The 24,976-nt window shown below is 43.1% G+C and overlaps 1 protein-coding gene across 1 annotated transcript in view; it reads right to left on the bottom strand.

Annotated features, from left to right (window-relative positions):
- Dpp6 (dipeptidyl peptidase like 6) overlaps positions 1-24,976 on the bottom strand; it is a 434,651-nt gene that overhangs the window by 257,761 nt on the left and 151,914 nt on the right. The window lies entirely within an intron of this gene.

The raw sequence follows: 24,976 nt of genomic DNA, 5'->3' as shown, positions 1-24,976 counted from the left end.
GCTGGAAAGCGGCACGCAGACTGGACCATTCTGAACAGGGAGTTAATAGAAAGAAGTCAGGTAGGTACAGATATGGGGAGAAGGAAGGCTGCTGCATAGCCTGCTTGGTTCCAACGCAATCCGCTGCACGCATTATGTAAATTATACTTGAGAGTTTGGTGCTGGGTGCAGGCTGACACTTGGGTGTCCTGTCAATACTTCCTGCTGCATGTCACACAATCCCTATTCTTCCCCTTTGGAGCAAACAAGCCATGACATTTTTACTCACGGCCATCAGCACAGTGGCCTTAGTCTTACATGACAAATTTGAAGTTTCCACATAGGAAAGCACTCGGGAGGTTGCTGCTTGTTGCTTTTATACAAAGCCTGCAAAAAGGGGTCACTAACAAATTTGACACGAACCCATCTCTCTTCATTTTCTAGTTTCTACGAGTGAATTTTTAAAAAATGATTACTTTTATATTTTGTGCATGCATGTGTGTGTGTGTGTGTATACTACTAGAGGTCAGAAGAGGATGTCAGACCCCCTGGAGATGGAGTTCAAGGTGGTTGTCAGTTTATCTAATTTGGGAGCTGGGAACTGAACTTTGGTCTTCTGCAGGAGTAGCAAACACTCTTAACCAGCCCTAACAATTGGCAAATCTGTGACAGCCAAACCTGCCTTCACCTTGGAGGATATAACAGTGCGTAGTGACACAGGTGAGAGGCCCTAGCAGCCACTCCTAACTCTGTCCACAGCACAGTATCTGTTCTAGGAACCTCCACCTCTGTAGGGAAGCCATTGCCATAGCTGCTCATTTAACCTGCCTGATAAGTTAAATCAACAACAAAACTGCCGAAAACAAAGAGTGGAAGGTGAGCGCTCCAGAAAGCAGAGAGAAGGAGGAGTGGGGGGCCCAGGAGAGAATATGATCAGAAGACATTGTATACATGTATGAAAAGCCATAACAAAATCCATTTTCATGTACACTTGATGCAGGTTAGTAAAAACAAGATGAGCATTTTTTATTTTTCTTTTCAAAAATGAGGCTTTAGTTTGCATGGAGAGGACTTGTTTGTGCATGAGGCAAGGACTAAATTTTATCTATTTATACCCAGAATGTCCCAGGAAATTCTGATGCCATTACTCTCTCAGTGATAAGTCATGTGATCTCAAAGCTTCGTCAGCAACCCTTGTGTTCCTGGAGTTCGATGTGGTTGTGTGTGTGTGTTTGTGTGTGTGTTCACACGCACCTCGGTGTGTGTGTTTGGGTGTGCAATGCATATGTGCATGTATGCATTCATACATGTGAGTTCAGGCATGCATGTGCCACAGTGCAGGCATGCAGGTTAGAGAACCACCCAGAGTGTGGGTCCTCACCTTCTACCTTGGTCGAGACAAGGTCTCTGTTATTCCCTGCAGTGTGCTCCATGCTAGCAGGCCTGTAACTCAGGCTTTAGCTTATGGCTTTCCATCCCATCCCAACACCTGTGTCTGTCCCTTTGGCACTTCTACCTTCTGCTGGTGTCTGGAGATTTTCAGCAAGTCTTGGGTGCAATGAGTCAAGCCTGAAGCTCGTCCTGCTTTTCCCAGTTGTGCTGCCCAGTCTACACCCTTGCTTTTCTGAAAAATTTCAAGCTTAAAGAAGTACTGAGGATCAGGACACTATGGCAACAGATGCACAGTTCATCTCGACGACTGCTGCTGCTGTGGCATTCTGGCCTTTCTTTGACTCTCACTTCAGCTTTTTCAATATCTTCCTATTGAAGTATACTCACTCTATCTAATGATGAGTTTAGTAAGACAATTTCCTTCAATTGCATGTCATGCGCTTTGACCGGGAATCAACCGGAGATCATCCAACAGAGGGATATAAGTGAGACTCAGAAAGACAAATGCCCTGTGATTTCTCTCATCTGTGGATTCCAGATTCCATGCAGACAGGTCAAGTTTTTCAAAGCTGAGGTGGCACCTGGGATGAAGGGAATATTAGTGTCCTAGCTATTTTTCTGGTGCTGTCATAACTACCATCACCAATTGGGGAGGAAAGAGTTCTTACAAATTAGAGTCTATCATGAAGGGAGGTCAGGGAAGCAACTCAAGGCAGGAACCTGGAGGCAGGAGCTGAAGCAGAGGCCTCGGACAAGTGCTGCTTATTGACTTATTCCTTGTGGCTTGTTCAGCCTGCTTTCTTATAGAACCCAGGGCCATCTTTCTAAGAGTGGTACCTCCCATAGTGATGAGGTCCTTCCACATCAATACTTAGTCAAGAAAATGTCCCATAAATATTGCCACAGCCGAATCTTCAGGAGGTAATTTCTCAGCTGAGGTTCACACTTCCAAACTGACCCGAGTTCGTGTTGTGTTGACAAGAGTTAACCAGAACAGTTCATTCCTCTGGCCCCAAACAACTCATTTACATCTTCTTAGAGTCTTGTTGACACTGAAGTCACTTTAGTAGATGGATTTTGATCACCATCTATAATCCATCAGCCACAAACTTTCTGGCGTTTTATGGAATTGTAATAATCACTTTACTGTTATTCAGTCATTTCTATTGATTTACTGTAAAATTAATTTTCATTATTGAAGCTTTATTCAATGTGCTTTTTAGTTCTAGCCCACTGGGGAAAAATATTCCCTAAGAGGGTTTTCACTTCCAAAACTAGGTCAGGTCACAAGGCGATGTGCACTTCCGTTCAGATTATCAGGGACTATGCCAGAGAGGCTTGAAGAGGCCCATTGGCTTTGTTCTTGATGTCAGGTAGGGGGCAGCATTTCACCCTCAAGCTTGAGAGTAGCTGTGAGAGCTCTCATAAGCAGACTTTGCAGGTCAGAGTGTGAGCTTGAACTGCTCAGTTGTTGAGAGTCTTACCTTGAAAGGTTGTTGACTATTCCAGAATGCTTTTCAGCAAACGGTGAAGTTACCACGTGAGTTTTGATTAATCCAATGAGCTGTGTCTTTAGATGCAAGTCCAGGACCAGGCCTGCTGCGCATGCTATAATGCACCACTTCCCAGAGTCTTGGTTCTAATTTGACAATGCTTGGCTCAGGCTTTGGCATCCGAGATCATGGGAGATACTGGTTAGTTTGGTTCTTGGCTTGCGTGGTGGCTCTAAAGTAAGAGCATTATTGACTTCATAACATGCGTTGGGAAGTATTTGAACCAGTTCTGCTTTATGAACAAATGAAGCCTGGATTTGCATAGTTTTGTAGTGATATCATCTGGGCCTCAGGCTCTTTTTGTAGAAGGCTTGCGATCCTAAACTCAAATTCTTCAGTCTATTCACACTCTCTATTCTTGGATCTGTTTTGATGAGGTGAGTTACTCAAGAAAACTATTCACGTGATAGAGTAGGTAAATGTTTTTAAAATAGTGTAGGGAGAAGACATTTTTTACTCATCCATAACAAAAGACAGATGAACAAGAGAAAAGTGGGCAAAATATTAAAAAGGAGTTTTATTGGAATGAAACTCTCAGAGAAGAACTAGAGAAATGGGAAAGCTTGTGTCTTTCTATGCTTCAGGCTGATGGAAAGTGGGCAAGGATGGAAAACGATGGGACCAAGGGAACACAATTGCAGTGACAATTAGGGTTCAGAAAAGCTTGCATGCACCTGTTCTTCTCTGTGCCCCCGAGTGTTTAGTGATAGGAGCACCTCCTTTATATGCATGCCAGGGAGGCACTTCCGGAGCCGTCTTAGGATCTGTGTTAGAGCAAGCCAGAGTGGTCTTTGGCATTCTGCTTTGGGGAGGACAGGCCAGGGGACTCTTGCTTCTGCTACTGTAGTGACCCTTGGATTCCAGTGCCTTATATTTTGGGGTCTCATGTCTTGAGTCCCAACTTTGCTCCTAGTACTAGTTGATCATCTTTTTAGGAGGCTGATAGTTTGTGACTTCATAGGATATTAGGACTGCAGCTTATGGCCCTGGTGTTTTCTGCAAAGGGAAGTTTGTGTGTTTCTTGTCCAGATAGATCTAGGCTCTATAGATATTCACTGGTTTCATTGACCTTTGCAAAGGGTATGATTTTGACAACATAATTTTCATCTCAGTATTTGACTTCAAGATTTAACCAATTTCTTCCCTACCCTTTTTTTGTTTCGTTTACTTTAGCCTTACCATGTTCTTTCTCTGACTTCTTCAGGGTGGATTCTAGGCCTTTGGTATATTTTCCACCTTTTCAACAAAAAAATACTGTCAAAGCTAACAATTTACTTCTATGGGTAGCAACAGCTACATTTTACACATTTTAAAGATAATCCTTTAGAATGACTGTGTGTATGCTGTGTGTCTCTATGAACGCCTGTGTGTATGTGGTCTGTATGCGAACGCTAGTGGAGGTCATAGGAGAGCGTTGGGTTCCCTGTAGCTGTGGTCGCAGGAGCTGGGAGTAGTCCCAGGAGACTGAGTTCAGGTTCCCTAGAAGAGCAGCTGATGCTCTTAACTGCCAAGGCATCTCTCCAGCCTCAGATCTTACAACTAAAGATTTATTTTATTTTGTTTATGCATGTGTCTGTGTAAGTGTGTGTGTACGTGTCTATACAGGTGTCCCCAGAGAGGACCAAAGAAGGCATCAGATCCCTTGGAGCTGGAGTCACAGGCATTGGTGCACCCCACTCCTGATGTGGTTTCTGGGGTCAAAACTCTAATCCTCATGAGTGAGGAGCAAGTACTTTGAACCACCGAGTCACCTCTCCAGATGCTCATCTCACAGCTTAACATGCTGAGCTATATTATTATCCAATTTATACTACTCCAAGTGATCGATGGAGGTAGCGTAATCTCTATCCAAACATTAATGTCTTCTGTTTTTTACAGAAGTAGAAAAAAATCACAAATTCTCGTGAAGTCACAGAGAACCTCAAACTGTCAAGATCATGTTAAATGAAAATGCACAACACTGAGCATCACACCCCCAATTTCAAAACCTCTATCAAAGCATCTCTACTGAGAACACTGTGGTGTTGGCTGAAAAACAGATGCATAAAGCAATGAAGCCAGTAATGAAACAGGATGGAAATACCAGAAGAAAAAGACATATTTATTATATATGTTATTATATAGTTGATTTTTTGACACAGGTGCCAAGAATACATATTAGAGAAAGGGCCATGATTTTGTGAATCCTAGGTATCTACACACAGAAGAATGAAACTAAACTCTTACTCTGTATGCCATGCAAAAACCAATTCAATAAACTTTACACATGAACCCCGAACCCTTCAAACTTCTACAAGAAAGCGTGGCGGGGGGGCGGGGGCTGGAGAGATGGCTCAGCAACCAAGAGCCCTTGTTGTACTTCTGGGGGACCTGAGTTTGCTTCCCAGTACCCACATTAGGCAGCTCACAACTGCCTCTGAGTCCAGCTTCATAGTATCTGATGCCCTCTTCTGGGCATACACATAAAAAAATAAAATTTTAGAAAGAAAATATAGGAAGGAAGTAATAAGACATTGGCTTGGGCAGTGACTTTTGGGGCAAGACCCTCATAACCACAGCAACAAAAGCAAAACCACAAGCGAGTGGCTTAGCATCAAACTAAATAGTGTCTCTATTTACAAAATTTGACTGCATTTCATTGCACTAGGTAGTGACTGCCCTAGCGATTGTAATATAGGCCTCCAGCTCCTTCCAGCTGACAAACTGCTTCTTATGAAATGCAGAAATCTGCTGAGCCTCCGGGGCCCATCTATTCCCATTTGCAGCTGCCATGTGTGTTATACCAGCATACTTCACACATCCCACCAGACTGTTATTATTTTTTGCCTGTTATGAAATATGTCAAGGTGAAAAGTCATAAAGATAAAGTCATCTCATGCTGCAGCCATTTTTCCCCCTCATTTCTGATGCTGCCTGTTGCTAGTGAGGGCCCTGGGTTCCCACTGAGTGCCATTTCTTGCTTTTGAAGAATTTCTTGCGGTCTCTAGTTATGTGGGTTCACTGGCAACATGCTTATTTATCCTTTCTGAATAAATATCTTCCTTTCCCCGTATTTCTGAAAGAGTCTCTGAATGCTATTTCCAGTTTCTTTTCATCGTTTTGAAGTTTTGTTCCGTTCTCTTCTGGCTGACACAGCTTCTAACAGGAAGGCAGCCATTGAATTTCTTGGCTCCCAGTATCACCTTCCTTAGGTGCTTTTGTATTGGTTCCAACAGGAGCTTTAGAGCGGGCTTCTGGAAGACTTTGTCTATTGGTTTCTGTGTGCCTGGCTTCTGAAAATGTACATTTTCCATCATCCAAGAGAGTGATCCCCAGAGGCTCTGTTGAAATGCTTGGTCCACAGTGGATGGAACTGTCTGGAAATAAGTAGTTGGTGTGGTCTTGTTGGAGGGTGCATGTCACTTGGCTGGCATGTGAGGTTTCAAAAGCCCATGGCATGCCCAGTCTATTCTTTTGCTCTCCAGCCTGTCAATCAGGCTGTAAGCTCTCAGCTATTGCTGCAGCACCCTTCCTGTGACCACATCTCCACCAGGATTTCCTGCCTCTGCCCTGGCTCTGACCCCTGAGTGTCCGGCACACTGGTTGGCCTATCTAAGCATAGTTGAGGCTGTGAGTGGCTAGCCTCCACTGCTCTCAAGAGCAACTGCTGCAGAACCAGCACCAATTCACAAGGACATGGTGTCAGCATCGATGTGGTGGCTTGCTGTGCACTGGGAGCTGGGTTTGCCACTGTTTGTGCCGCCTCTATCCACTGCCTGTGAGTGAACTCTGCTTCTGGATGTCATGACTTAGAGCTCTACTGTTAGCTGTTGGATCCATTTGCTATGAGCTGTTTCCTTTTCTCTGAGGTGTGACATGTGAACAATAAATGACATTCGAGAAAGATACCCCATTGTCTGCTTCTCGGGGTAAGCTGTGTGCAAGCCACCAATGAGCATTCTTGTCATGGCTGGGCTTTGCATGGCTTAGCTTCTGGCTTCTCTTTCCTACTGACATTTGTTTTTATTTATTATAAACAACAGTAACATCTGTCAGAAATGGTTTCCTTTAAGCTGCTCTCAAGGGCACAAAATATTTTCACTCTGTCAGAGTTGGAGGCAGTTCATCCCCAGACAGGAGGCTGTGGAGGACACTTGGAGACAAACACAGATGGGTCTGAAGTGGAAGAGGGCAGCCCCTCTTTCAGAACCAACTTCTTAGAGGGCTCAGCCAAGACAAGGCAATTTTCAAATATAATGAACTTTACACAAGGCCATGACCTTTTGAATCTTTCTCTCCCCTTTTAGAAAAATGATCTCTTCAGCACAAGTTATTTTGACCAAGTTCTTGAGGCTCACACTCACTCACACTCACCCACATTCTTGTCAGAGTCCCTTTTCTCGCTTTAGATTTCTGCCACTCTTGAACACCACCATGATCTTCACGCCTCTGTGCTTCCGCACCCTGCTGCCTCTGCTGGCCTTGACCAGGTGAGCACACCTGGACTCGCAAAGGTCACCTCCTCCCCCGTGTGAGGCGCTCCTGACTCTGCCCACAGACTCAACCACTCTCTGTTTTCAGTGTGCACACCACTCATGGGCCCACACTCATGCAGCTGGTCAGAGCTGTGCAGTTCAGCTCTGCTCTTAGCATGCAGCTATCAGAGGCCACGCTCTCTGCCGTTCTAACACCTGGAAGAGTGACAGTTGTGATGCCCCCTTCTGGCTTTCTGTGCTACCTGCATTCTTGTGCATGCACATGCACGTGTGCGCACACACACAGTTAAAAAATAAAAACAAATCTTAAATATTTATGTTTATGCCATAGACACATGCTACTCTCATCCTTAATCAAAGAGACTTCCCTTTGCAGAGAACAATGGTGGATATAGAGACTCAAGGCTGCAAGATGCTTAGGGTAAATGATGGTTTAATGCTCATTCCTAAGCATGACATTTATACTACATCCTCTAAAGCTCAGAGAGCAGTGTGGGAGAGAAAACAGAAAGAATGCAAAAGCTTGGAGACAGGGAGAAGGGATGTAAAATGCTGTCTTCAGGACTGATACAGCCGTCCATTGCAAAAAAAAAAAAAAAAGTCCAAGCAGCTGTGGTTGCCTGCACTGGGCCGGCATAAGACAGTCCCTGTCAATAATGGATCAGGGAGGGGCTGAACTATATTCATAGGATGCCTTCTGGGAGCTGGAGAGTCCTTAACTTTGGTTGTTGTGTAACAAATGGTAAACTCACCAGGCTCTAATGGATACCTCCAAACTGCTCACCCCACAGATGGTCCTAGTTAAGACCAAGTGTCACACAACAAAATAAGAAGACATAAATGTGGGAAAGAGACCTGTAGAAAGGAGAGATGTGTGTATCAAGGGTGGGAGAGATATGAGAGACATGGAAAGAAAGAGCAAACATATGTCCACATACAAAATTGCCAAAGACAAAATTTAGTATAGAAACGTGCAAATTAAAGCATACACAATAAAGAAAGAATATTAAGAGCTGCAAAGGAAAAAGGCTAAGTAACCTATAAAGGCAGATCTAACAGAATTACACCCAACTTCTCAATGGAAACCACAAAAGTCAAAGGTCCTGGACAGATGTGCTGCAGACACTAAGAGACCACAGATACCAGCCCAAACTACTATACCCAGTAAAGCTTTCGATCACCATCGATGGAGAAACCAAGATATTTCATGGCAAAACCAAATTTAAACAATACCTGTCCACAAATCTAACACTACAGAAAGTACTAAAAAAAACTCCAACCCAAGAAAGCTAACTGTACCCACAAAAACACAGGCAACAGATAACCTCCCGCCAGCAAAGACCAAAGAAGGGAAACACACAAACACTACCACTGAAAAATAATAGTAATTAACAATCACTGATCATTAATAGCTCTTAATAACAGTGGACTCAATTTTCCTATAAAAAGACACAGGCTAAGAGAATGGATACGAAAACAAGATTCATTCTTCTACTGTATATGAGAAACATACCTCAACCTCAGAGACAGACATTAACTCAGAGTAAAGAGTGGGGAAAAGATTTTTCCATCAAATGGACCTAAGAAACAAGCTGGTATAGCTATCCTAATATCTAACAAAATAGACTTCAAATTAAAATCAATGAGAAGAGATGGAGAAGGACACTTCATACTCATCACAGGAAAAATCCATCAGGACGAAGACTTAATCCTGAACATTTATGCCCCAATATAAGAGTACCCACATATGTAAAAGAAACATTGCTAAAGCTTAAATTGCACATCCAAGCCCACACGCTAATAGTAGGAGACTTCAACACCTCACTCTCACCAATGGACAGGTCAACCAGACAGAAACTTAACAGAGAAATAAGAGAACTAACAGATGTCATGACTCAAATGGACTTAACAGACATCTACAGAACATTTCACCCAAACACAGAAGAATATACCTCTTCTCAGCACCTCATGGAACCTTCTCTAAAACTGACCACATACAAAGTAAACCTCAACAGATACAAAAAAATTGGAGTAACCTCCTGTATCTTATCAGATCACCATGGTTTAAAGTTAGAATTTAACAACACTAATTGCCGAAAGTCTACAAACTCATGGAAATTGAACAGTGCTCAATTGAACCACCAGTGGGTCAAGGAAGAAGTAAAGAAAGAAATGAAAGACTTCCTAGAAATCAATGAAAATGAAGGCACAACGTACCCAAACCTATGGAGGAAAGTTCATAGCACTAAGTGCCTATATAAAGAAAGTAGAGAAATCTCACCTAAGAGCACACCTGAAAGTGCTAGAACAAAAAGAAGCAAACTCACCCAAGAGGAGTAGATGACAGGAAATAATCAAATTGGGAGCTGAAATCAATAAAATAGAAACAAAGAAAACAATACAAAGAATCAAAGAAAGAAAAGCTGTTTTTTTTGAGAAAATCAAAACAAGATAGACAAACCATTATTTAACCCAATCAAAAGGCAGAGAGAGAACATCCAAATCAACAAAATCAGAAATGAAAAGGGGGACATAACAACAGGCAAAGAGGAAATCCAGAGAATCACCAGGTCATACTACAAAAACCTGTACTCTACAAAGTTGGAAAATGTAAAATAAATGGACAGTTTTCTGGATAGGTACTACATACCAAAATTAAATCAAGACCAGGTGAACAATTTAAATATACCTGTAACCAGCAATTAAATAGAAGCAGTCATCAAAAGCCTCCCAGACAAAACAAACAAACAAACAAACAAACAAACAAACAAACAAAACCCCGAGGGCTGGATAGCTTCAGTGCAGAATTCTACCAGAACTTCAAAGAAGAGCTAATACTTATGCTTCTCAAAGTGTTCTACATAATAGAAACAGAAGGAACATTGCTAAACTCTTTTTATGAGGCTACAGTTACCCTGATACCAAAACCACACAAAGACTCAACCAAGAAAAAGAATTACAGACCAATCTTACTCATGAACATTGATGCAAAAATATTCAATAAAATACTGACAAACCGAATCCAAGAACACATTAAAAAAAGTCATCTACCATGATCAAGTTGGCTTCATCCTAGAGATATAGAGATGGTTCAACATATGAAAATCTATCAATGTAATCCATATATAAATAAACTGAAAGAAAAAATATGATTATTTCATTAGATGGTGAAAAAGCATTTGACAAAATCCAACACCCCTTCATGATAAAGGTCTCGGAGAGATCAGGAATACAAGGATCATATTTAAACATAATAAAAAGCAATATACAGCAAGCCAACAGCCAACATCAAATTCAATGGAGAGAAACTCAAAGTGATCCTACTGAAATCAGGAACAGGACAAGGCTGCCAAATTCTTCATATCTATTCAATATAGTACTAAGTTCTAGCTAGGGCAATAAGACAACAAAAGGAGATCAAGGGGATACAAATTAGAAAAGAAGAAGCCAAACTTTTGTTATTTGCAGATGATATGATAGTATACATAAGTGACGCCAAAAACACTACCAGGGAACTTCTACAGTTGATAAATACCTTCAGTAATGAGGCAGACTATAAGATCAACTCAAATAAAATTAGTAGCCCTCCTATATACAGATGATAAAGAAGCTGAGAAAGAAATCAGAGAAACATCACGCTTTACAATAGCTACAAATAACATAAAATATCTTGGGGTAACACTAACCAAAGAAGTGAAAGACCTGTTTGACAAGAACTTTAAGTCTTTGAAGAAAGAAACTGAAGAAGATACCACAAAATGAATGGATCTCTCATGCTTTTGGATAGGTAGGATCAACATAATAAAAATGGCAATCCTACCAAAAGCATTCTATAGATTCAATGCAATCCCCATCAAAATCCCAACACAATTCTTCACAGATCTTGAAAGAACAATACTCAACTTCATATGGAAAAACAAAAAACCCAGGATAGCCAAAACAGTCCTGTACTATAAAGGAACTTCTGGAAGCATCACCACCTTTGACATTAAGCTCTATTATAGAGCTACAGCAATGAAAACAGCCTGGTATTGACATAAAAAGACAGGTGAACCAATGGATTGAATTGACTACCTGGCTATCAATCCACACACCTATGAACCTCTTATTTTTGACAAAGAAGTTAAAATTATACAATAGAAAAAAGAAAGTATCTTCAACAAATGGTGCTGGTATAACTGGATGTCACCATGTAGAAGAATGCAAATAGATCCATATCTATCCCCATGCACAAAACTCAAGTCCAAATGGATTAAAGACCTCTATATAAATCTGACCACACTGAGCCTGTTAGAAGAGAAGGTGGGAATTAGCCTTTAATGCATGGGCACAGGAGACCACTTCCTAAATATAACACCAGTTGCACAGACACTGAGAGAAACAATAAACAAACAGGATCTCCTGAAACTGAGAAGTTTCTGTAAAGCAAAGGAGACAATCAATAAGACAAAAAGGCAGCCTCCTGAATCAGAAAAGATCTTAACCAACCCCACATCAGACAGAGGACTGATCTCTAAAATATATAAAGGACTCAAGAAATTAGTCATCCAAATACCAAATAATCCAACTAAAAACGGGATACAGATCTAAATAAAATTGTCAACAGAAGTATCTCAAATGACCAAAAGACACTTAAGGAAATGTTCAACATCCTTTGCCATCAGGGAAATGCAAATCAAAACAACTCTGAGATTCCATCTTACACCAGTTAGAATGGCTAAGATAAAAAACACCAATGATAGCTTATGTTGGAGAGGATGCGAAGTAAGGGGAACAATCTTTCATTGCTGGTGGGAATGCAAACTTGTAAACCCACTCTGGAAATCAGTATGGCAGTTTCTCAGAAAACTGGGAATCAAGCTACCTCAGGTCCCAGCAAAACCACTCTTGGGCATATACCCAAAGGATGTTCTATCATACTACAAGGATATATATATATATATACGACTAGTTCATAGTAGCATTACTTGTAATAGCCAGAACCTGGAAGCAACCTAGAATGGATTAAGACAACATGGTACATTTACTCAGTATTAAAAAACATGACATCTTGGATTTGCATGCAAATGGATGGAACTATAAAAAAAATCATCCTGAGTGAGTTAACTCAGACCCAGAAAGATAAGCATGGTATGTACTCACTATAAGTGGATACTAGCTTTAAAGCAAAGGATAATGAGCCTATAGTCCATGACCCCAGAGAAGCTAAGTAACAAGGAGAACCCTAAGAGTAACATATATAGATCCCCCTGGGAAGGAGAAATGGACAAGATCTCCTGAGAAAATTGGTAGCATGGGGTTGGGGGAGAAAGGGGAATGGAAGAGGAAGAATAAAGGAGAAGGGGAGGGGAGAGGAGAGCTAGAGGGAACAGGATGATGGAGATGGGGGAAGGTCAGAGACAGAGAACAAGGAAAGAGATATCTTGATTGAGGGATGTTGTAATAAGAGCGGCGGGACTGCATCCCCAGCACCCTGGCTGCCTGGCTAGCTTATGCCCCGAAATAACAACACACAAACTATATTCTTTTAAACACTGCTTTGCCCATTATATCTAGCCTCTTCTCGGCTAACTCTTGCATCTGGACTAGCCCATTTCTAATAATGTGTGTAAGCACCCCAAGGTGTGCTTACCGGGGAGATTCTAGCCTACATCCATTCTGGGTCGAGGCTTCATCGCGTGTGTCTCTGACAGGAGCTATGGAGTCTGTCTGAGGAGTCTTACCTCACTTCCTCTTCCTCCCAGCATTCTGTTCTGTTTACTCCTCCCACCTATGTTTTAACCTATCAGGGCCAGCCAAGCAGTTTCTTTATTACTTAACCAATGAAATAAACAGATTGATATATGACACTCCCACATCAGAGGGAGTTATTATGGGGCTAGCAAGAAACCTGGCTCTAGAGAAATGCCCAGGAATTCACAGGGATGACCCCAGCTAAAACCCTAAGCAATAGTGAAGAGGTGCCTGAACTGGCCTTTACTACTGAACTGTAGTCAGATTAATGACTATCTTAAATGTCACCATAGAACCTTCATCCAGCAACTGATGAAAGAAGAGGCAGGGAGCCACAGAGAAGCACTGGGCTGCTCTTCCGAAGTCCAGCCGAAGAGTGGGAGGACTGGGAATTTGAACAAGGAGGTCAAGACCATGATGGGTTTACACACTGAAACAGCTACCTGAGCTAATGGGAGCTCACCAACTCCAGCTGGACAGGGAAGCAACCAGCATAGGACCAAACTAGGCCTTCAGAATGTGGGTAACAGATGTATGGCTGGGGCAGACTGCAGGGCCACTGGCAGTGGGATCAGGATTTGTCCCTACTGCTTGTACTGGCTTGTTGGGAACCCATTCTCTTTGGAGGAATATCTTGCTCAGCATAGATATAGTAAGGAGGGTCTTGGACCTTCCCCAAAGCAATGTGCCTTACCCTCTCTGAGGAGTGGATGAGGAGTAGGGTTGTGGATAAGGTGGAAGGAATAGGAGGAGTGGAGGAAGTGGAACTGAGATTGATAGGTACAATGAAAACAGATAGTATTTTTTGTAATAAAATAAAAATAGAAAAAATAAAAATCACAATTTATTCACAATTTATTCACAGCAAGATATTCATCACATTTATCACATGAATATAAATAATAATTTGTTAATTAAGACATTGAATTTTCAAAACAAACAAAAAGCCTTCAAATGATGAAAGCTGAAAGGATGTTAGTGCATCCTCTGGAACTAGGGATTTTATAGCAATGTTTCTGCCTTCATTTCTATTCCCAGATGTGAACTGTATGCCCTGTTTGTCTTAAATCCACAGGGAATCTGTGTATCAGAACAGATTCTAACTTACGTAATGAATATTGTACACGATGAAAGGAACCAAGTTAACACCTCTCTCAACCATTTTCTATTAGTTTTAAACAACTGTTAATAGAAGCAGGGTTGGCTACCTAGTTTATTCCTGAGTTGCCATTCACTTGTATTTATGGAGGTTCTGATAAGGTATATAATACACATATATCTGATGGCAGTGAAGGCCAGAAGGATGGTATTAATATTGACTGGCCACTCTCGGAACTCACACTGCAGCCTTAGGGGCATCCTTCCCCACCAGATGAATCCAGACTCTCCAAATGACTGCCTCCAGGTCCCTGACAGGAGCTCTCAGCACCTCTCAGAATCTCAGCAGGAAGATTTAAAGACCAAATTTAAAAGGCTCTTTGCCCACTGGTCACCATTGGGGGTGGGCACTAAAACCCATCCCATCCTTCATAATGCGTGAAAGAGAAGGATACTCAAACACATCTCTTTTTTTCTACATGAACTACCTGCTGAGTAATTAAAAAGCAGACAGAGAGAAGCTCCAGTGGTTGAAGCAGCTTTGTTATTGGAGGGGCGGGGCTGGTGGATACAGAATATGTCCTAATGTGTCATTATGACTGCAAAAGACACAGGGAACGTCCAATCACTGGAAAGTACTGCTCAAGGATGGACATCACGGGGCAATGCACTGTGAGCTATGAAGAGCAAGACCTCCAAACACAGAGGCCTCATACAGCCAGGCTAGTGGAGCACTGTTAGGAATCACAGGACACACGCAGGACCGGGGAGATTGAATGACAGCACGCAGACACAAACAGGAGTCCAAGAAGCAGCAGGATAAGAGGCATCACTTCTTAACTATGACAGTGGCATTGATGTGACAGTCAGAAATGGAAACGCTAATGGAATATTTAATGCCACTGGGAAGCTTTCATCTTTAATAGTTTTACCAATTTCTGAGAATTTTATATCCTATCTCAGCTATACTCACTCTTCTCATCCCCAGCTCCCTCCAGATCCACCTCCATTCCATACACAAACAAAATCATATATCAAGGAAATGTTAAGAGCAGCCATGTGGTTTGAAATATTCATCTATTTTAATGACCTAAAATGATAAATTTATTCTTTTATTTGAAATTAAAGAGCCGCAGTCTTCTTGTACCCCAGAGAACTATTCCACAGAGTAACAGGGAGCAAATGTGGAAGGTGTCCCAGTGAGCAAACACAGAAGGTGTCCCCTGCATCTGCTTAGGGCAGATGAGTGACTCATTTCCAGGTGAATATACTTAGAAAAGGTGGGCAACCAGGGGACACTCGGCTCACCCAGGAGGTGTTTACAGCGTGCTGGCTGGCCATCAGCTGCCTGTTTCACATGCATCATGAGACATTCCATAGTCTCTCGCTGAAACTTGACAGTCAGAGGCCAGTTCCACCCACTGCTACAGTCAAGTTCCCTGCTAACCACACGTCACTCTCTGATAGGGCCCCAGTCAATAAGTAGCTCTGCTGGTGTCACTAGGAACTGGGATTTTTCTGCATGAGAGAAAATAGATACATATTTAAAATCATGCGCGTTTAGCAGAAGTGAAAAATCCTATCACGATAAATTTGCAAAGGATTTCATCAGGGACAAATGTCTATTCCCATGATGTCTACTTGCTAATTTTGTCTGTGGAAATGGACCAGACTCATGATACCCAGGTACCCTTTTTCTGTAAACATCCAGCACTTCCTGGAAATAATGGGTATAGTAAGAATTCTAATTAGGTTTAATAATAAAAACCTGGAGTCCAATATTAGGGGGTGAAAGCTGGAAGATCAGAGAAGCAGAGCAATCAGCCACTAGTTCTTACCCCTACAAAATCCTTAGACCAAATGGGGTATCCTGTCTCCAAGTTCTCAGATTGAATGCCTGGTGCTCCTGTCTCCTCCTGCCTTATAGTCCGCTCTTCCCAGCCATATCCCTTCCTGTCTCCACTTTCCTAGTGCTGGGATTAAAGGCATGTGACTCCCAAATACTGGGGTTAAAGGTGTGAGCCATCACTGCTTGCCTCTGTTTTTCTTTCTTTCTTTCTTTTTTTTTTTTTGTTAAACCAAGCTTTATTGATAAAATGGAATCAGAATATCTTACTAGGAACAGCAGCAGGCCCAGCCAATCATGATAAGAAAAAAATGTGGCAGTCTCCTGCTGTGTAGGAAGCTGCTGCTCACCAGTTAGTAACTGAATGTAAGGACTCATAAAGACATGCAAAGAATCAAGGCATTTCAACCCCAAATCAATACTCTCACGAACATACGGTGTCACCTGCAGTGCTCTCGGGTGCAAGGAGAGGACAGTCCTAGAGACAGGTAAGAAGGAGCGGTTGTATGAAAAAGCCAGCCCCTTGCCAGAACACAAAGACTGCTTTTCATAACTCCCTGGGTGTTCAGCTTTGTAATATTTTAGAATTCTTCGTCATCTTGTGCACATGAGCATCGAGCTATGTGGCTGCTCTTCTCCCTGTCCCATGGCCGTATATGTTGTGCCACACAACAAGCCAAACATTCCCTTTATCGTTGACTGTGGTTTTAAAGCAGTTCATAATTAAATACGAGCGCTTTGTACAAGGACAACTATACTTTACGAAAAAACAAAGATCATACAACAAAAATTGCTGGAGTCTGATTTACAACATGAATTATGGTTTGAAATCACATTTATATAAGTCTCAAATTTACGATTTAAAAAACAAATCCGTTCTGGGTTAGCTGTTCCACCGCTCAAGCTCTCTTATAGTCCCTCAGCCACGTCATATCCCTTCCTTAAAGTTGATGGTGGGTGTCCAAGGCTTGGCGGAGTTGAGCTGTACTCTCCTTAGGAGGCGAAGGTGAATCCAGGGCCAGATGAGCAGCTTCACCACATACCATCTGTTGATGTGGCATCAGCGTCATCATCTTTGTAAGGATTCAGTCTATTGTAAAGGGCTGATATTACATTCCGCTTGCTTGCCACTTCACTCCCTCTTCCCTGCTGGGAGGCTGGGGATGTTCTTGCTGGCTAGCACGCGCATCACGTGGTCTAAGTCAGGGATGCCCTCCCCCTGCGTCTTTATGATTTCTTCTACTCTGCATTCCAAGTATTTGTCCAGCTCTGCCTCCTTCTTCACAGCTTCTGCTGAGATTTTAGGTGCATTGGGAAAACAGATCAAATCACACTCATTGTCTCGACTTCCCTTATACAAGCAGGTGTCAACTACTTCATTGCAAACTTTCTCAAGGTCATCAGTGACTTCATGTCTGGATCTCAGAAAGTCACAGAGCTCCTTGTTTCCCATGATGTCCCAGATACTAGATCAATCAATCTCATGTAGCCTGGGGTGGCCTTGAATTCACGGAGATCCATCTGCCTTTGCCTCCCGAGTGCTGGGATTAAAGGCATGTGCTACCACTGCCTGGCCTCTATGACTAACTAGTGGCTTAGCTTCGCACTTTGATCTTCAGGCAGGCTTTATTTGTTAGCTCACAAACAAAATATCACCCCAATGGGTGCTTCTGCATTTGAGAATAGAGCAGAAAGCAGGTCTGGGCATTGTACTAATCAGAGTCCGGAAAGTCTGGGACACATGAATGATGCAGCAAGTTAAGACAGTGTCAGTGCATTCAAGTGTATTGTACTTCCCACTTCTCTTCTAGGAGGTTCAGTGTGGCTGGCTTTATGTTGAGGCCTTTGATCCATTTGGACCTGAGTTTTGTGCATGTTGATAGATATGGATCCATTTTCATTTTTCTACATGTTGTTATCCAGTTATGGCAGCACCATTTGTTAAATGTGCTTTCTTTTTTTTTTCATTTTATATGTTTTGCTTCTTTGTCAAAAATCAGGTGTTTGTAGGTATGTGGATTAACATCAGGGTCTTTGGTTAGGTTCCATTGGTCCTCCTGTCTGTTTTTATGACAATATCAGGCTGTTTTTTAGCGCTGTGGCTCTGTAGTAGAGTTTGAAGTCAGGGATTGTGATGCCTCCATAAGTTCTTTTATGTGATCAGCTATGTTCATAGCAGCATTGTTTGTCATAGCCAGAACCTGGAAACAACCTAAATGCCCCTTGACTGAAGAATGGGTAAGGAAAATGTAGTACATTTACACAATGGAGTACTACATAGCAGAAAAAAATAATGACATTTAGAAATTGGTAGGCAAATGGGTGGAGCTAGAAAACATCATATTGAGCGACGTAACCCAGACCCAGAAAGATAAATATAATATTTACTCACTCATAAGTGGCTTTTAAACATAAAGTAAAGAAAACCAGCCTACAAATCACAATCCCAGAGAACCTAGACAATAATGAGGACGCTGAGAGAGACTTTCATGGATCTAACGTACATGAGAATTAGAAAAAGACAAGATCTCCTGAGTAAATTGGGAGCATGGGGACCATGGGAGAGGGTAGAAAGGAAGGGAGAGGAAGGGAGGGGAGCAGAGAAAATGTATAGTTCAATAAGATCAACTTTTAAAAAGGGGGGAAAAACTGTGTTAAGCTGAAAAATTGGCCCCAGATCTTTGACAAATCCTATGCTAACTTCTCTGAACCACGCATATGACTTCAATTGACCAGTAGGGAATGAGTAAGAGTAGGACACATTTGGGGCTACACCCAGTTGTAAGCGCCCTCTCTTGATTTCTCCATCATCATGAGATAAATGGACTTGACCCACGAAGCAGAGAGGCCTTAGCCACTGTTAGGGAGAACATTCTGGACCAGCTATGGCCAGCAGGCTATCCATCTGCCCAGGCACAACTGCCTGAGATGAGCAGAGCCATCTGAATGTGAGCCACAAATGGCCAGGTGTGTGAGCACAAACACTGCACGCATGAAGGTGGGCACTGGCTGATTAGGATGATTTGAACATCAAAAGAAAGCTGAAACTTACTAAAGCATACCGAATACGTTAAAAAGATGAAAGAAAGAAAATCCATGAGTCTCCAATATCATACTCAAAAAGAGTTTGAAAAGTCCAAGGTCTTTCCCTCAGCTGAATTTGACATGAAATCAAATCCTACTGTGAAAACTCACTTACAGAAGATCACAAGGACCTGGTTTGCTCTTTGGGACTCGCCAGTGTCTGGGTTCTCTTGTTTCAGTGAATTGTAAATCCAACAACACAAAGCAATGGTTAATTCAGAAATTCCAGATGTTGGGATTGCTGCTGAAGTTCAGGTAAGGACCTCCAGAGATGTGAGGGTGACGACCAGCCTTTGCTGCGGTGATAAATATGCTGAAGAAACATTTTCAAAGGAGCACAGAGTCATTTGGCTAGTACTCTCAGAGTCCTATTGGCTGCATCCATGGCTTTGGGGCTAAGTTCAGGCAGAATGCCAGGGTTACAGGAGCATGTGGTGGAGGCTGCTCTCCTCATGGCTGCAAGGTAGTGGAGTAAGAAGAGAAAGGGGGCAGGGCATTTCCCCAGGGACGTGCTTCTTCCAGGCAGGCTTCTCATCTAAATCATTTATCATAGTACAAATCAGCTACAGTATTAATTTATCAGTGCAGGACCTCAAAGGCTAGATCTACCAGTTGGGGGCTAATCCATCTTCAACACAAGAGCCTTCATAGACTCAACCAAACCACAAATTTGATTTGGTGAAAAGTTGACAGAACATCTGTCTAATGTCAAACATTATCTCACAAAAACATGCCAATCTCATTGGATAACTAATGTATTAATTTAAATTTAATCTATTATTTTTTGTTGGACAACATCTCTTTATACAGTCAAGACAGGCTTAAAACTTTCGACAGCTCCACTACTTTAGTCTCTTAAGTGTGGGGATTAAGAAACAAACAAGCAAGAACTTGTATAATGGAGAAGTTTGGTTGCTATCTCTTTAGCTTACTTGCCAGTGCTAGAGTCCCGAGTAGTGGAACAAGCAGACAGTACGAACTTGTCTGTTAATTGACAGAAGCTGTCAGGTGAGCCCACCGTGGGAAATTCCATGTGACTAACCTAATCAGAAACAATCTGCTTTCAAGGTAAAGGAGAAGCATCAGCACATTGAGAGAAACTCAAGAGATGTGATCATCTGTTGCTACGATCCTTACATCAATCCATAGAAAGAGCTTTGAGAATGGATGAGGACATTTACATATGGCCCGAGGCTCCAATCACAGATAGCAGGGATCACAGCATTTTGGCAGGTTTGATAATGTACTTGTCCTGCGGGAAGAGCTTCTTGGGATGTGCATACTTCAGTATTTGGAGATGAGTGGAAATGATGCTGGGATTTACATTCAAATATCTCTGTGAGACATACAAAGGACACAGCTTGTGGGATAAAGGCATTGCATGTCACTGGTGCTAGCTATGTGGGCGATGCAGCCATATTGCTAGTTCTGACACACATTAGATCGTCTTTATTAAGTTCCATTATATTTATTTAGTTAGCTAGTTTGGGGGAGCATTGGTACACTATAGAACACCTGTATAGGTCAAAGGACAACTTATGGGAGCCCGTTGTTTCCTTCTACCATGCTAGGGATCAACTCAGATGGCCAGGCTCGGCAGCAAGCCCTGTTATCCCACTGAGCCACCTCCCAGGCTTCCTTTTACTTTTTCTGTAATCTCTTTTATATTAAAAAATGTCAGGGGGGAACTGAGCTTGTTGGTGCAAAACCAAGCTGAGGCAGGAGAATTACAAGCGACTTAGTGAGATTCTGTCTCAAAATAAAATGGAAAAAGGAGGGGTGGGGATATACCTTAGTAATGTAACATGACCTAGCACATGGAAGGTCCCTGGTTCCATCCCCAGTACTATCTCCACCCCAGCCACCCAATGAATAAAGAAAGAATAAAGAGGAAAGAAAATGGTGTAAACTCTGGGTTCTGGGATTGTGATACAGTGGGAGGTGGGCAAGAGCCCTGTGCAAGAGCTGAGCTACATGCAGCTTCCTGGCTATGAAGATACCATGAGATGGGCAGAACACAGACTTGAGTGGAGGTGCTGGGCAGCCAGCCCTGATGGGGGTGGAGACTGGCTGGCTGTCTATCATGGGACCTCTGATTTGAGAGGTAAAGATGCTTCAGGAGCTGACATTTCGAAGCTCTCAAGCAGGGCTACTGAGCAACATGTGTATATTTTGGCCTGGAGGAGGCACAAGTTTCTAAAACTTTTTTTAAAATACCTTTTCCTTTTTGGTTTTTTTCTTCTCCTCCTCTCCTCCCCTTCCCTTCCTTTTCCTCTTCTTCATTTCACATCATGTCACAAAAGTGTCTGAGGGTAGCAACAATGGCTTAGAAGGCCAATTTGCCTAGCAGTCCTGATAGCATGGCTCTAATCACCATCCTTGACATGTGAGCACCAACAGCCTGTTGTCTGCAAGAGGAACCTGACCAAGAAGGTTCAACATCTGAGCCTTGAGAGTGGAGCTGAGTCCTGGGCTTCACCGTCACCAAGGGAGAGGCCATGCCAGAAGAGGCCACTGCCTGTGTGCTCCGTCAGGTTTTAGGGACCCCTCCCCAGATCCTAACGTTTATGTGGAAACAGCCTGGAGGAAAGTCCACACTGTGTGTGACTCTGTGGGATCTGAGAATGGATCAGGAGGTGGAGTCACGCTCACCTTGACTCAGATGACATTGTGGCCAGGGACTGGTCCTCCAGGTCCAGGGCATCTGCAGCCACAGTCACCTGCATCTGGTAACCTCTGCTTCTGTGAATGCAGAGGCTGCACCATCAATGATGAAATGCGAGGCTGTGGACGTGTGGGAGTGGTGGGTTATGTTCTGTGGGTGTCCCCTCTCAGTATCCATTATTAGAACTTGGGTAATTGCATGATTAAAAAGCCAACCATTCGGGCCGGGTGGTAGTGGCGCACACCTTTAATCCTAGCACTTTGGAGGCAGGCAGATCTCTGTGAGTCTGAGGCCAGCCTGGTCTATAAGGGCTAGTTCCAGGACAGGCTCCAAAGCTACAGAGAAACTCTGTCTCAAAATAAATAAATAAATAAATAATAAATTTTAAAATGCCAACTGTTACTAGCAATGACTAATGGCTGTGTGGAATACAGAGAGGTTTTATTAAGAAAAACTAGTGAGGAGAAGAGGGGCAGCCGTTGACTAGAAAAATCTTTGTCTCGGAGTCTGTATATTGGGCGTGTACGTCAGGCCCCACCACAGACAGACGGTCAGAATGAGGCAGTGAAAGCCTCAAGCAGAGTCCTTACAGGTGTACTGTTGTCTCTCAGCCTTGCTCACTGGAGCCATTGCGGGGGGGCGGGGTAGAAGTAGAGCACTAGACCTTTGAGCGATCTTGGAAGTAAAATAAATAAGATGGAAGACGTTTGAAAAAGCTATAGGAAATCATATTACTTTATGTTTACCTAAAACTGCAAATACATTGGCTTTGCATACATACACACACACACACACACACAGTTTAATATCAAGCATGGTAGAAATACCTTCTGAAGACTATCAACATTGCCCGACTGACGTGGCATAGGTCTTTAGCCAGAGAACTTTCTGGACCTATAAGGAGATCCTGGATACTGCACAGTCTGTGTAGAATTCAGTCGGATGGCTGCCACCCTCATGGCATCATACATGATGTCAGCAGTAGCGCAGTGGCTGCCACCCTCATTACTAGGCCAACCAGTTTATAATTAATGTAGACCTCTGTGAATTTTTTTGGAACTGAATGGCTGCAGGGTCGGGCAGGACAGAAACCTCTGTCAACACCCTCATGGCATCACATATGACGTTAGCAGCACTGCAGTGGAATGCCCAGCTAGTTAAGAAGCAACAAGAGAAAACATTTCAATAAAAGATCATCTGACAAAAACATTAAAAAGCTAGATAGAACATAGATCTTAACTCCTGACTTCATTTAAGAAAAAAAAATGACAGACAAATTTGTATTATCTAAACCTGCACTGTTTATATTTTTTCTGTACGCTGGAGCTGTACAAACTCTCATAAGTAGACAGGGCCACTTGGAAACTCCTTTTAGATTCAGAGTCAGAGGAATTTGGCTGGCATCCTGTTACTGTGGGCATCTCGAGGTCAGGCCACTTTACCTCTAGCTGGTTCACAATTAAAGTATTTTCTGGAAGAAACAGCCTTTAATGGTAAAGGGAGGAGCCCGTGTTAGCTGGGTATGAGAGCTGTGCACCTCAGCCCTCAGATCTCTGAGCAGGAACCTTAGAGCCTTTTCCCACACACCCTTCATTGTTTCCTTTACGAGGGACGATGTACTGAAGGGTATTCTGGGAGAGTTTGGGGTGGGAACTGGGAAGAAGCTGGGAAAGTACAGTTTGTTCCCTAAAGATACACAGAACAAGCCGGGCGGTGGTGGCGCACGCCTTTAATCCCAGCACTCGGGAGGCAGAGGCAGGCGGATCTCTGGGAGTTCGAGGCCAGCCTGGTCTACAAGTGCTAGTTCAGGGACAGGCACCAAAAGCTACGGAGAAACCCTGTCTTGAAAAACCAAAAAAAAAAAAAAAAATACACAGAACAATTCTACATGCGGAGGGCGGAGGGCGGAGGGCAGAGGGCAGAAGGCAGGCATCTCTGCAGGCTGTTGGAGATCTCTGCCCAGAACACTGCAGCTAAGGCATTGGGGTGGAAACCCAAGAGCCTGAGTGAGCATCAGTGGCTCTCACTCTGCAAAAGGGAAGAGGCAGGCTCCTCTTTGCTCATTTTTGTCTGTCAAGCCTCAAACTGCCCAGTGACGTGGCAGGCCAAGTGGGCTGTGTCCTTCAGGGAGGGTTGGCTGGTGTCACACATGAGTCTTTGCCTGTCGTGAGTCTCTCCTGTGGAGTGTGGCTTGCCTACAGCCTTCTGCTTTATCAGACCATTGAGTGGCTTCTGGGGTCTGTGTTTCTTTTTCACAGGCTGCTATCTACCCCACATCTGGGGTGGTGGGGCTGGAGAGCTGATGGAGACTCACTTCTGTCCTCAGGCTCTGGGGCTGACCACGACATCCTCCACTCTGGCTTTGTCCTGCTTAGGTCCTGCTGTGATGACTGATGTCTACTTAGTTAAGGGCAAGCATCAACCAGTCTGAAAGATGCCAGTGATGGGGCCAAGATTCTCAGCTCAGAGGGGAGGGAGGGACCCGCTTCACAGTAGCTACTGATCTGTGAGATCATGGTAAGTGAAGAAGTCCTTGCATTCATTTTACAATCAGGGGCAAAATAAATGTTGGAATACATTTTTACTCTGAAAAGTCCCACAATTGCAGCAGCTGTGTAGCCTCAGTCAGGCTATGGAGTTTTCCATGTATACTCTGACCTGGAAAACATGGGGTGATTAATAATATCTAATCTTAAAAGTAAGACTCATGAACGCTGGGGTTCCACTCTTAGGTAGAGTTGGTCTTCATTGTCAATTGGACTCACCGAGGAGACACACTTTAGGGTGTGTCAATGAGGTTGTTTCTAGAGAGGTTTAACTGAGGCAAGAAGACCTCAGAACAAGGACAGCAGCATCTCCTGGGCTGGGGTACCAGACTGAATGAAAAGGAGAGAGTGAGCTGAGCATCTATTCGAATCTGTACTGGCTGGTTTTGTGTGTCAACTTGACACAAGCTAGAGACATCAGCGGAAGGAGCCTCAGTTGAGGAAATGCCTCCATGAGATCCAGCTGTAAGGCATTTTCTCATTTAATGATCAATGGGGGAGGGTCCAGCCATGAGTTGAGCAAGCCATGGGAAGCAAGCCAGTGAGCACCTCTTCTCTATGGCCTCTGCATCAGCTCTGCCTCCAAGATCCTGCCCTGTTTGAGT

Source organism: Alexandromys fortis, unplaced genomic scaffold (genome assembly GCF_014885135.2).
Source record: "Alexandromys fortis isolate MF-2015 unplaced genomic scaffold, M_Fortis_MF-2015_v1.1 scaffold_177, whole genome shotgun sequence".
Taxonomy (NCBI): domain Eukaryota; kingdom Metazoa; phylum Chordata; class Mammalia; order Rodentia; family Cricetidae; genus Alexandromys; species Alexandromys fortis.
The sequence above is the reverse complement of the archived record's forward strand: the minus strand, read 5'-3'. Positions and strand labels throughout refer to the sequence as shown.